The sequence below is a fragment of the Eurosta solidaginis genome, chromosome X (assembly GCF_040869045.1).
Source record: "Eurosta solidaginis isolate ZX-2024a chromosome X, ASM4086904v1, whole genome shotgun sequence".
NCBI classification, from domain to species: domain Eukaryota; kingdom Metazoa; phylum Arthropoda; class Insecta; order Diptera; family Tephritidae; genus Eurosta; species Eurosta solidaginis.
In genome coordinates this window covers 7,542,621-7,555,315 of record NC_090324.1, presented here as the reverse complement: position 1 = coordinate 7,555,315, position 12,695 = coordinate 7,542,621, and the positions used below count along the sequence as shown (strand labels likewise).

General features: G+C 37.8%; 1 long non-coding RNA gene across 5 annotated transcripts in view; it reads right to left on the bottom strand.

Moving 5' to 3' along the window:
* The window catches only part of LOC137234625 (uncharacterized), a 633,582-nt gene that overhangs the window by 337,900 nt on the left and 282,987 nt on the right, over positions 1-12,695 (bottom strand). For all 5 annotated transcript variants that reach the window (XR_010947847.1, XR_010947843.1, XR_010947846.1 and 2 more), the window contains one exon: positions 1,920-1,999. This is a non-coding gene — a long non-coding RNA (uncharacterized lncRNA). The remainder of the gene's footprint in view (positions 1-1,919; positions 2,000-12,695) is intronic.

Below are 12,695 nucleotides of genomic sequence, written 5' to 3'. Positions count from 1 at the left end.
ATCTGGGTGCTGATGGCGGGACGTCCTAGGGCGTGAACAGCAAGGAGCCACAAAAGATTTATAGAAGTTACGTGGACGTCTGGTTTTGGGATCTAGCCCAGAACAACCTGTCCGATGCAACCATACCTTACACGAGATACACTGACAAGAGTATGACCGTCCTAAAAAGATTCTTTTCTGACAGATGCAGCAAAACTATTTCTCAGGACCGGGGTCAGGAGACGGACCCGGATTGGGTTCGATACCTTCCCGGACCAAGAGAATATGGAGCAGTCCCGCTGCAAGGAGCTGCTGGGAGGATGACGTGGGAGGGACGCAACAAATTAAATGGGGTTACACTGAAATGGCAGTCCTTGGTCGGGAAAAATTCCGAGTCGCTCCGGTACACAGAACCGACGGCCTTGGGAAGCGCTGTTTCGATGCTCTTAACTATGTGTCGCGTTTCAAGTTTCTAGCTCAATGGCAAGTCCAATGAAAGTTGATCGCTATGCCCCCCCCCCCCCTCCCCCCACCGTACGTTTTTCTGAGTACCTCCATCCGTGATCCCCATTTTGGAACTTTTTGCAATAGCCTCTAGTTTCCTTATCTCCATAAGTGTGCATCCTGGCGGAATTTTTTGCTGTATTGTCGCAGTGCACTGACCTAAGTGTAAGGTTTCAAGTTTCTACCTCAATGAAAAGTTACACAGAAATCGATGGCAAGCCTCCACATGTTCTAAGTGGATTTTCTATACATCTTAAAATACCTCGATCCCATCTCCAACTGGAAGTCATTTTTTCTTAATATTACAAGCTAATGAAGCCCTAAGCTTTGTTCAAAGCTAGAAACGTTTTTTAAAACTCAGAAGCAAAATTTCCAAGTTCACTCAAGAATTTTCACGGTCCCTGGACCACCAAGCAAAAGTAGTTTCCCCTGTGTTGCATTGACATGATGTTATGAAGTATATTTTTAGTTTTAGGAATATAGCTTGACGGGAAGCAACGCAAATAGCGGTCGCAAGATTCCACATGTTGTAAATGGACTTTCTAAATATCTCTAAATATCCCGACCCCTGTCGCATCGAAAAAACTTGTTTATCCTAAATATTAGAACCTAATCGGGCCAAAGCTTCATTCTGGGTTATCGGGAAGTTGCTTAAAGCTCGAAAGCAACAATTCAAAGTTTATATTATTTTTTGAAAATTCACGATCCCTGGACCACCTAGCGAAAATTTCTCCCCTTATGTTCTATAGGCTCTAAACTAGTTCTTATTTTGAAGTATCTATCCCTATGGGAAGTTACTCAAGTAGCGGCCGCAAGATTCCACATGTTGTAAATGGGCTTTCTAAATACCTCGATCCCTGTCCCGTATGAAACCCCTTTTAACATAAATATTACAACCTAGTATATCCCGAAGCTTCGTTCAAGGTTTCAGGTATCTGGGTTATTGTGAAGTTCTTTAAAACACGAAAGCAAAATTTTCAAGTGTGGACGATTTTTTCAATTTCCGCGATCCCTGGACCGCCTAGCAAGCATTTTTTCCTCATGTAAAATTGTCATCGGGTTCTAATGTGTTTTACAAATTTCAAGACTCCAGCTCCCCGGGAAATTACTCAAAAACGGAAATTTGTGGGAAAACATAAAACGAAATTAATATAAAAGAAGTAAAAATAGCATCGATCAACAAAATTAAAAAAGCAGAAGATGAAGATATTCCCTTCTATTGCCAGCGTCGATTGCTAAGCGACAATCCATTAATTTAATAATGTATTAAAAGAATGTTATATACATGGAAAGCAAAAAAGTCTTCAAATGTTTTTCAATTAATTCGGTCCAAACGATTATTTTGCACGATATCAAAAAAAATGTGGAACGGCACTTGCAATAGTTGGGATTACCTGGTGCTGATTAATCAATCTTGTTTTAAAAATAGTACCTACCCCAGGGGTTTGAGCTTGAGGGCCATACGGGTAGCGCGTCCATTCCAAAGTAGCTTCTCTTGTTGTATCCAGAAGTATCACTTAAAACCCATTAATAAGAGAAGTATTATAACATATATTTTTATATTGATTTGTATATATATATTAGGCTGTTTCTTATTATACATATTAAACCATTTCGATTTCAAACCGCTTGCTAAAAAGTTTGTGTTTCGGCTTCTCAGAACTGGTACAGAAAGTCGTGCAAATTTAGAAATCCCTATAAGTTGTCTTGTAATGAAAAAGTAAGCTTTGAATAAGTTATTTTAAAACGGTGTTTTAATATATTTTTAAATATATATATATATGGAAATACTAAAGAAAAAGAAGAAAAAAAGAGCTAGATAGATAATTAATTGAGGATCGCACTGCGACCATTGGTCTATTGTGCCCTAGAGAAGAGCTATGTCAACAAATTTGGATGAATCATGAAGTCGAGGGATCGTTTCATTTCTATCTCAAAAATGGTGGCTTAGTGATGACAAACCAGGAAGTGTACGCCCAAAGCGATGAGCAGACGCCCTGAATTAGGAACAACCGATAGATGTAAACAAGAGTTGTTGCGAAAATAGCCAAAACCACACCTACGCAAGTCACACGAATGAAGCTGAGAAATGGTATTAAAACGTTCAAAAAGAAATCAGTTCCAAGAAGAAGTGGAAAACAGACGTCCAAAAGCGTTTGCGCATAAGCTCTACGAGATAAAATTGGCAAACCAAAATTTTTGTGTGATTATGGCCGACGAAAAGTATTTTAAAATGGACCTATAACGTTGCCAGGTTCCCAATTCTACCTCTTGCAGTCTGAAGAGGACATTCCTTATTCGAAAAAAAAAACAATACAAAATTTTGGCAGAAAGGTTCTGATTTGACAAGCTATTTATGAAAGCGGGCATAAATTCATGCCGCTCTTGATGATGAGAACAATCAACACAGAAATTTACGTGAACGAGTGTCTTCAAAAATGTCTTTTTACGCATGTTCATCCAAAATTGTTTAGAAAATAAAATTGTGTTAGCAAAAGCTTGAATGTACCCAAAGCCCAAACTTTTAAAAATTGGAAAAACAACGAAAATAATGACAGAAGTAAAATGATGGTGAATAGTATCGCAAAAATTTTACAGAGTCGTTATACAAAACTTGATGTCGGGTATCTCCAGAAAAGTTCCATTATACAGAGAGCAACGCGTGAATTGATACAATGTCCTTACCTGTCAATGATAAGAAATATAATAAAAGTACAAACAAAGTACTTGTTAGCACTTTATGGGCATTTTTCAATTTGCAGAACTTTTTGTACCATTTCTTAATGTACAATTTACCTATCGAGCGAGATTCAGTGGGCGGACACTTCTAACAATGTATAAAAATACTTGAAATAAAGAAAAAAAATTTGCATCTTATTATTACTGACTGGTACTTTTATTCTATTCTACTCTATTATATCAGAAAGCACGTGGTACACTCTAAGACATTATAGTACAGAAATATAAAAAAACCGCAGCACGTAGGGTAAAACATCTACTTAATGAATTTTCCGTTTTTGTTATAAAAAGGTGTCCGCCATGGAGATATCTTGGCCTTGAGGTACTCTAAAATTTCACAGCCCAAGAGGCTGTTCGTCCATTGCCAAATGTTATAGAATAACACGCCGATCTTACGTGAGAAATGGTTATCAAGTTTACTACATACAACTCCGGCGTATGTTACTATTGGTAAGACCAGCTGTAAAGCAAGTTGAAGACGTGTGCCAGTTGGAGTATAAAATGCAGATTTACAAAGATTTCTTAAAGTAAGCATACACCTTGCCTATAACAGAGTTAATGTGGTATGTACAGGTTAGGTTGAACTGGCCGGTCCACGAGGATCTCACATAGACTGAATGAGTCTGTAGTGTTACCAGAAGTTTGTTTTTAACGACCAAACTGAAAACCCCTATCAAAAACGAGGACCTATGTTATAAAATAACTCCATCCTCTTGGCAAATACTAGAAGCTTCCACTTGCTGCTTCTAGATCTAACAGCTTGTATTACTCCTAATAGCTGGAGTATTAGCCTGGCAAGCGCAGGGCATGAGGGAAGATTGTGCTCGATCGTTTCCTCCTCCAACCCGTACTTCAAACATCTGCTATCACTGACCAAGCCTAATTTAAAGGTATGTGACGCTAGAAGGCAGTCAGAATGTTTGTCATGAGTCTACAGTTCTCTCTTTTTAATGATAGAAGCAACTTTGTTAGTCTAAGGTTGTAAGACCTACACTAATCTTCGACACTTTACAGCCCTGCCTTACCCGCTTGGTGGATCATGTGCACCTCTCGCCTTCGCTTAATCTCGCACAGTCCAATTGGGACGTCTACGGAGCAAGCTTCAAGGGATGCGCCCTTTTTAGCTGGTTCATCTGCTTTTTCACTCCCATCTATTCCCATATGCCCTGGGCCCAATATAGATGTATGCTTCTCCCTGTCCCGATTCTCTCCAGAGACTGCTTACACTCTAACTTGCATGTAGATGCTGTGCAATGCGAGATTATTGCCTTAATTGCTGCTTGACTGTCAATATAAAAGTTAACACGGTTGCAGCTTAAGCTATTCTCTTCCAGTATTTCTACTGCTTTAGTTTCGGCTAATAATTCCGCTTGGACAACGCTATAGTAACCCGGCAGCCTATAGGATCTGTTTATTTCCGGATCAGCACAGTATACCGCAGACCCTACTCCTTCCACTACTTTGGAACCATCTGTGTACACATGTATCGCCTCGTCCTCCACTTGAGCACTTTGCGCCAACCGTCCACCTCTATTGTGGCCTTAAGATCTCCCTCGAAGCGCAGATAGGGAATCAGGTAGTCTGTTCGTCTTGTTGTTGATGACGCTATACTACTTGGCCGTATGGTCGGCGCTCAAGCTGCCCCGATGCACCGAGTCTGGTTGCTTTTGCTAACGCTATGTTCTTTGCTACCAGGTCTACAGGTGGGTTGTGGAGAATGGCATACAGTGCAGCCGTCGAGGTTGTTTTCAGGTCTCCCGTAATGCTAAGCATTGATAGTCTGTGTATACGCTTCCGCGTATATGGGGTGGGTTTCCCTCTTCGCCTTTCACAAATAAAACCAATACACTTCCTTTAAAAATCCACAAAACAACTTTATTTATTGATGTAAAATCAAATAAAACCAACATAAATTAATGGCTTTGCCTTCTTTATATACGTAAATAGGGTATTTTATATTTTAAATCACTCAAACTTGCACAATAGCGTATTCCGCGAAAAAGGCTGGCGATAGATCGACGGTAATTAGCGAACTGACTTTTTCTTCAGTTTTCTGTACCGCTAGGAGTCAGGAAACTCTTAATGTATATACGTATATGTGTAGAAATATTAATATTTAGGCAACGGTAAGTAAATTCATTGTTTACAGGGTGGTTCATTAAGGTAAGTATTTTAACACATTTGCAGGGTATTTCATTAGGTAGGTATTTTAGCAAAAGGTAATATTAGCAAACGTAAGTATCTTAAAAATAGTCAATATTTCAATACTTCTTGTTAAAAATTAATTTTTTAAAATCATTGTAGACTACAATTTATAGGTCAATTAAATTTGAGCTCATGTCTCTGGATTCAGGAAGAGCCATTCTTGTGAAACAGCACTCAACATGGTTATTGCAGAATGGAAAGAAGATATATCAGATAAAAAAAGTTGTCTTCTTAGACTTGAAACGGGCCTTTGAAACAGTTGATAAACGGGTTGTTGTTGAATGTTTTGTTCGAAACTGGTGTCAGAGGAAAGACTTTGGAATGGTTCCGAAGTTATCTCAGTGACAGAAAGCAAAGGACGGTAATTGGAAACGCAGTCTCATCGGTTGTGGATGTAGATATCGGATTGCCACAAGGTTCAGTACTTGCACCGATACTATTTACATTGTACATAAATGATATAAAAAAATTCTTAAAATATTGCAATATACGTCTATTTGCGGATGATGCACTGCTCATCATCAGTGAGAAATATGCGAACTGTGCAATGCAGAAAGCTCAAGAAGATCTTGACTCTCTATACAACTGGTTGTGCCTTAAAAAATTGAAGTTAAATATAGATAAGACTAAGTTCATGGTATTTTGCAAAAACCGGAACATCATACGTAATAACGATTTAAACAATATAACCCTGAAGATAAAAAACAATTTAATTCAAAGAGTAAATGAAATGAAGTACCTAGGAGTTTTAATTGATGACAACCTGAATTTTGGAGAATATATAAATTATCTTGAAAGAAAAATTGCGCAGAAAATAGGATTCATGTACAGAACATGCAAACATATTAGTCAACATCATAAAATAATGGTGTATCGTTCAATTATTGAGCCGCACTTTATATACTGTCCTACAATTCTGCTGATAGCGAGTGATATGGAAATTAAAAGACTACAAATACAACAAAACAAGGCAATGCGATTTATATTAAAATGTCCCCAAAGAACATCAAAAACTATAATGCTGAATCGGTTAAACTGGCGTAGTATAAAATAGTCAATAAGTTACTTCACTTTGAAATTTATACATCATGTAAGATTAGGAATGCTACCGAGTTACCTGAGCAATGAAAATTTATATAATCACGAGATCCATAGTTATGGAACTAGATACTGCAATAATATAAGACTGCCTAGAGTAAGAACAGAGTTCGCAAAGAAGACTTTAGAATACACTGGGTACAAAATGTACAATGAACTACCTACTGAGATAAAAGATTGTGAAAATATTAATAAGTTTAAAGTAAAATGCCATGGATGTATCTGCTCCGACCGCAACGAAGACTGCCTCACAAACATCAAACAAACTAATGTCATCGGCGCCTTCTAAGCAAAAGCAGAACATGCAAAACGTACAAAAACAACAAACGCAAAAGACATTTGGAAATAACAGCGCAAATATTCCCAAAACGAATAACAACAATAACAACACCAACGCAAGTGGTTCCCACCTCCCTCAGCAAGTGCAAGTGCATAATAATAATGATACAGGTACGAAAGTAATAACTTTGCAGTTGTTGTATGACGAGATCATTAGTTTAAAGAAACAAAATACTGATTTTCTCAACATTGTAAAGGAGCTCAAAGAGGAAAACTCAAAACTGTGTGCTAAAGTATGCAAGCTTGAAAGCGCATTGAACTGGAGAGAGCAACAACTGCTGAGCAGCGCTGTCGACATTGTTGGTGTGCCGCAGCTAGCAAGTGAGAATGCCAGTGAATGCACAAAAAATATTTTAAGCTCTGCTTTGGGCATAACCGTGACGACAGAAGATTTAAGCAGATGTTATATTAAAAAACTACAGAAGAGAAATGAATCTTCTCATTTGGGTAATGTGCTGCGTGTTCACTTTGCTTCTATTGAGATGAAGAGAAAAGTGATGTCTAGTAAACAAAAGGCAAAGGGAAAATTAACCACTGAGCTTTTTGGTGATGTAAACAAACACAATATTTACATAAATGATAGTCTCACTAATTTCAATAGAGCTTTGTTTACAGCGGCAAAAAAAACAAAAAAAGCAAAAAGTTATAAGTATCTGTGGTTGAAAAATGGAAAAATCATGATAAAAAAGGCTGATAATGGCGAGGCTGTTGCTTTAAGAACTTTTGACGATTTGTCAAAAATAACTTAGATTCATATAATTATTTATCATCAAAATTAATGGTATTTTTAAATTTCCTTTATAATGACAGCGATGCCATAAACGCGCCTATTAATGATTTAAATTTATTGGGTAGTACTAGTGACTCTTTTGTTGTTATTCACCAAAATATACGCAGTCTTCGGCAAAATTTTGATCTTTTGGTCTGTCATTTTGAGTTGTTTAAAAACAAACCCGATTTAATTTTTGTTTCTGAAATATGGATATACTCTCATGAAATACGAGACTTTACGATACCTGGCTATACTTTTTTTGCTAACACTAATGACAAATATTCTGCAGGTGGTGTTGGAGTTTTTGTTCGAAATATTTACGAGTGTGAATATATCGAGTATAACATTACAAGCGCAGATATATTAAATATCTCCTTAATCATATCTGACAAAGTTTTTAATTTCATGTGTGTCTATAGATTACATTCGGTTTCTCCACAGACATTTTTGGAAGAGTTTTCAACTCTTCTTTGTAGCGAGAATTCAGGCAATTTCATTATTTTAGGTGACTTTAATTTGGATATCTTCAGACTGAGTGATACAACTGATAACTACCTAACGCTTATGGCTAATCATGGTTTAACATCATTCTTAAATGTAACTACTCGTAGTGTTTCTGGAAGCTGCATCGACCATGTTTTTGGTCCCAGCAACTGTAGTACTTTTAAAAATATTTCCGGCATAAACCTTGACTTTAAAATTACAGATCATACTATGACTGGTATAGTAATAAATATTGCATGGAAAAAAGCATAAATAGAAGTAACACGAGTTCAAAATTAACCAAGATTAATTTCGGTTTGCTTAATCAAAGCTTACGGTTTGAGTCCTGGGGCAAAGTTTTTGCTGAGAAAGACGTATCCAATGCATACAAAATTTTTTTAAATACTTTTATAAGCCACATTCAGGCTGCAACCTTCTCCGTCACTTCACCTAGATCTGATATAAGGTTAAAGCCTTGGATAAGTAAGCAGTTGATGAAAAAGATTCGCCTTAAAAACAAGCTTGGAAGAAAGAGCACTAAAAATCCTTCGAATACAAGGCTTCGTAGTCGACATAGAGATCTTTGTAGAAGGTTAAGAAAAGAAGTACGATTGGAACGCGACAGTTTCTATCGAAATGAATTCAGGTCGTCGTTTGGAAACCCAAAAAAGGAATGGAATGTTATAAACAGCCTTTTAAATCGGAGTCCTAAATCAATTGACTGATCAATTGTTTTATGTAATAGTGGCCTAAATAAATAGCAAACCTTTTTAATAGTCACTTTTCAGCAATCGGGCAAATTATACAACTACTTATACATACGAACTTTCAATGAATAACTCAGATATTTCAAATTTAGGTAGTAGTTTTTTCTTTGAACCTTTTACTGGCACTGAATTACTGAAGGTAGTAAAATCGTTGGACAACTCCAGATCTTGTGGCTCTGATGGTGTTTCAAATCAGGTTTTGAAAAAAGTCGCTTTAAATTTGGTTGACATTTTAATTTATTTGTTTAACAAAAGCGTGTACTCTGAAACTTTTCCTACTGATTTAAAATGTGCTGTTGTCATTCCTTTATATAAAAAGGGGAACAAAAAAGATATAAACAATTACCGACCAATCTCTTTACTTTCTTCTATTTCCAAAACTTTTGAAAAGCTTGTTAAAAGTAGATTTCTTTCTTTTCTTAACAACAAACATTTTTTCAGCTCGATGCAATACGGATTTAGATCTGGACTCTCAACAGAAGATGCCCTGCTGAGCTTTTGTTCCGTTATTTATGGCGAGCTGTGTTGGCCTGTTTGTTGATATCACGAAAGCATTTGATATGGTTGATCACCAAATACTGTTAGATAAATTGTATTGCATAGGCTTTCGTGGCTTTATGTACAATTGGCTCAATTCATATTTATCAGTAAGAGTGCAGAAAGTAAAGGTTGGCAATTGTTTAAGCAATTCTGTGACAACTACCTTAGGAGTACCCCAAGGGTCTGTTCTAGGTCCAATACTATTCCTTGTTTATTCGAATTCTTTATTTTCTTTGCCGTTCTATGGTAAGGTTACCGCTTTTGCAGACGACCTTGCTATAGCCTATAGTTGATCGAACTATCTGGATTTGGTAGCAGGCGTCAACTTCGATGCTCATTTGTTGAGATTGTGGTTTGCTAAACATAAACTGATCGTCAGCAATAAAACTAAACTGATGTATTTCAATTTACATCCAAGAACCTCACCTGATATTGCCATTATATTCCACGCCACTGACTGCAGACATTTCTCCCTTAGCAATATGTCGTGCTCTGGTACATCGTTTAATCATGAAACAAATTGTAGCGATAAGTGTTTCCCAATTGAAAGAGTTGATACCTACCAGTATCTGGGTGTTTCTGTGGACCAATCCTTAAGTTGGTCAACACATATTTCTCGCCTGAAGGCATACATGCGATCTACTGTGCGCTATTTTTATAGTCTAAGGAATATATGTTCAAACGCAACGCTGAAGACCCTTTATTACGCTTTGGTTCACTCTAAGCTTCAATATGGCATATGCTGCTGGGGTGGTGCGTCTTACAGTAAAATCCAGCAACTTCTTACTATTCAAAAATGTGTCATAAGGAAAATATGTAATGTGAACCGTTTCCACCACAGCATGGAGTTGTTTAGAGAGCTGAAAATTCTTCCAGTAAAACACATGTACTATTACAAGACTTTAAAAATATTCTTTATTCGTTGTGGGTATTTACACAGCCTAGTCACGGATAATTATAATTTGAGGCAAAACTCACTCGGACTTGTTGTTGTTCCCACATCTCGTACTACCCATTATAATTTTTTTACTATCGTATCTTGTAAAGCTTTCAATACGCTACCTGCGTCTATACGTATCATTAGAAATATGCGCGAATTTTTAAAACATGTCAAATCATTTTTATTAGAGCAGTCACACGACGACATCAAAACTTTGCTGAATTCTACCACTTAGTAATTTAATTTCAACATTTTTATTTTCTATTGTTATACATTTTATTTTACATTTTGTAACTTTAACTTCAACTTATTAACTATTTTCACCCCACACACATTTGTATATATTTATTAATTTTTTTGAGATGGCATTCAAAACTAAAGTTTTAGATAACTTTACAAAATGCCTTACTTTTCTTTCAATTTCAATGTATTAATTTAAGTGGCAGTTTTATATATGTAGACATGTAAAAAATTATTTTGATTTGAAAGAAAATGAATAAATCTAATCTAATCTAATCTAATATTGTAAAGCACTTAATATTTAATGAAACAAATGTTTACTTAACATCAACTAGGTCTTAAAGACCGTAATAAATAAATATAATAATAATATAAAAATAATATGGCGGCCGGCCTGCTCCGATAAGGGAAGCAGCAACTTCTGCATCTCCTCCAAAGTGTTAACCGCTGTTGAAAACAAATTCCTCAAGCGCTTCTGAGTGGTATTATTGTCTGCCCGTTTCTTCTTTGGTTTTAAAATTACAGTCCTTTTTTTTGTCTTCGTTTTCGGTGCTGGAGTCAGGTGTTTATTGTTGAATCGTTTCCGGCGTTCTTCCTTTGGCCGCTCACGGTGAAGCAGCGTGTGGTGAGCGAGGTCACATCGGCGGCATCTATCAAGGGAGCTGCATGCGCCCGTAACATTGGGTTTTGCCAAACAATTTATACAATATTTGTGAGCCCGCACCAACTCATAGCGTCCGTCCGGGTCATAGCCATAAACGCATGGCAGTAGCGCAACGAATGCCTTTGGCAACACAGCCGGCAGATGCTGAAGTTTCCATAACCTGGCCTGAAAAGAAAAGTCTAAATAAAGGTGGGTCAATGGAGAATGGGTGTAGAGAGTGGGCTGTGATGTGAATCCCTAGAGTTGATAAGATTTGGAGAGATATATAGGGTGAGGGTGGAGAATCTATTCTGCTAGGGGAAGTACACACACTTTTTCTATGGGGCGTTTGTATATTCCGTCTTGAGTTCGGACATCTACTACTCGAACGTTTTCGTCCGAGCCAGGGTGGGGTCGGATGATGCGTTCAAGTCGCATTCATTGGGCGGAAGAAGGTTATCCCTGACACCACCAGATCACCTTCTCTGACGTTTGCCTGCTGATCCTTCCATGTGGTCCGCTTATGGAGTCCTTTGAGATATTCATTTTTCCAACGCGTACTAAACTGATGATGAATGATTTGCAATTTCTGCTCTTTGTATGTGAATGACAGATTTTCAGAGTTGAGTTCAGGTAGGGAGAGTAACGGAGCGCCACGAAGGAAATGTTCACGAGTCAGGCCGAGTAGATCATTCGGATCGTGAGACATCGGAGCTAGAGGCCTAGAATTAAGGATTGCTTTAATTCTTGTAAGGACTGTAGTGAATTCCTCAAACGTAAACTTGTGGCTTCCTGCCACCCTGAGCAAATGGGTTTTAAAAATTTTGGCGGCTGCCTCCTATAATACGCCCACGTGTGGAACGTAGGGCGGTATGAACTGCCATGACAGTCCGTGAGTAGCATATTTCTGAGATACGTCGAAGGCGGCTTCCTTGATGAAAGAGGTGAGTTCCTTCTGAATGGCACGACTGGCCCCGATGAATGTTTTGCCATTATCCGACATTACTTTATGAGGAAGTCCGCGACGACTAACAAAACGAGCGAATGCCGCTTTAAAAGTGGCGGTGGACAAATCTGAGCAGACTTCTAGATGTACTGCTTTGGTCGAGAAGCAGACAAATACACAGACGTAGGCCTTTGCGTAAGATGCTTTCCGCAGAGTAGAGGTTTTAACCGAGAAGGGTCCAGTAAAGTCAACGCCGGTGGAAGGGGAGGGAAAAGGTGGGTCTTTCAGCAGGTAGTGCGGCCATTATTTGCGATTTGGCCTGTTGCTTGTAAAAAGTGCATCTTTTACAGTAGAATATGCACTTTTTCACCTTATGTTTAAGTCGAGGGATGTAATACTCCTGTTGTATCAGGCGTGTTCTCAATTCTTGCATGCAAGAGGGTGGAGTGGGTAAAATCTAAAACTAAGGATGAGAACCTCGAACTTTCGGGAATGATAAT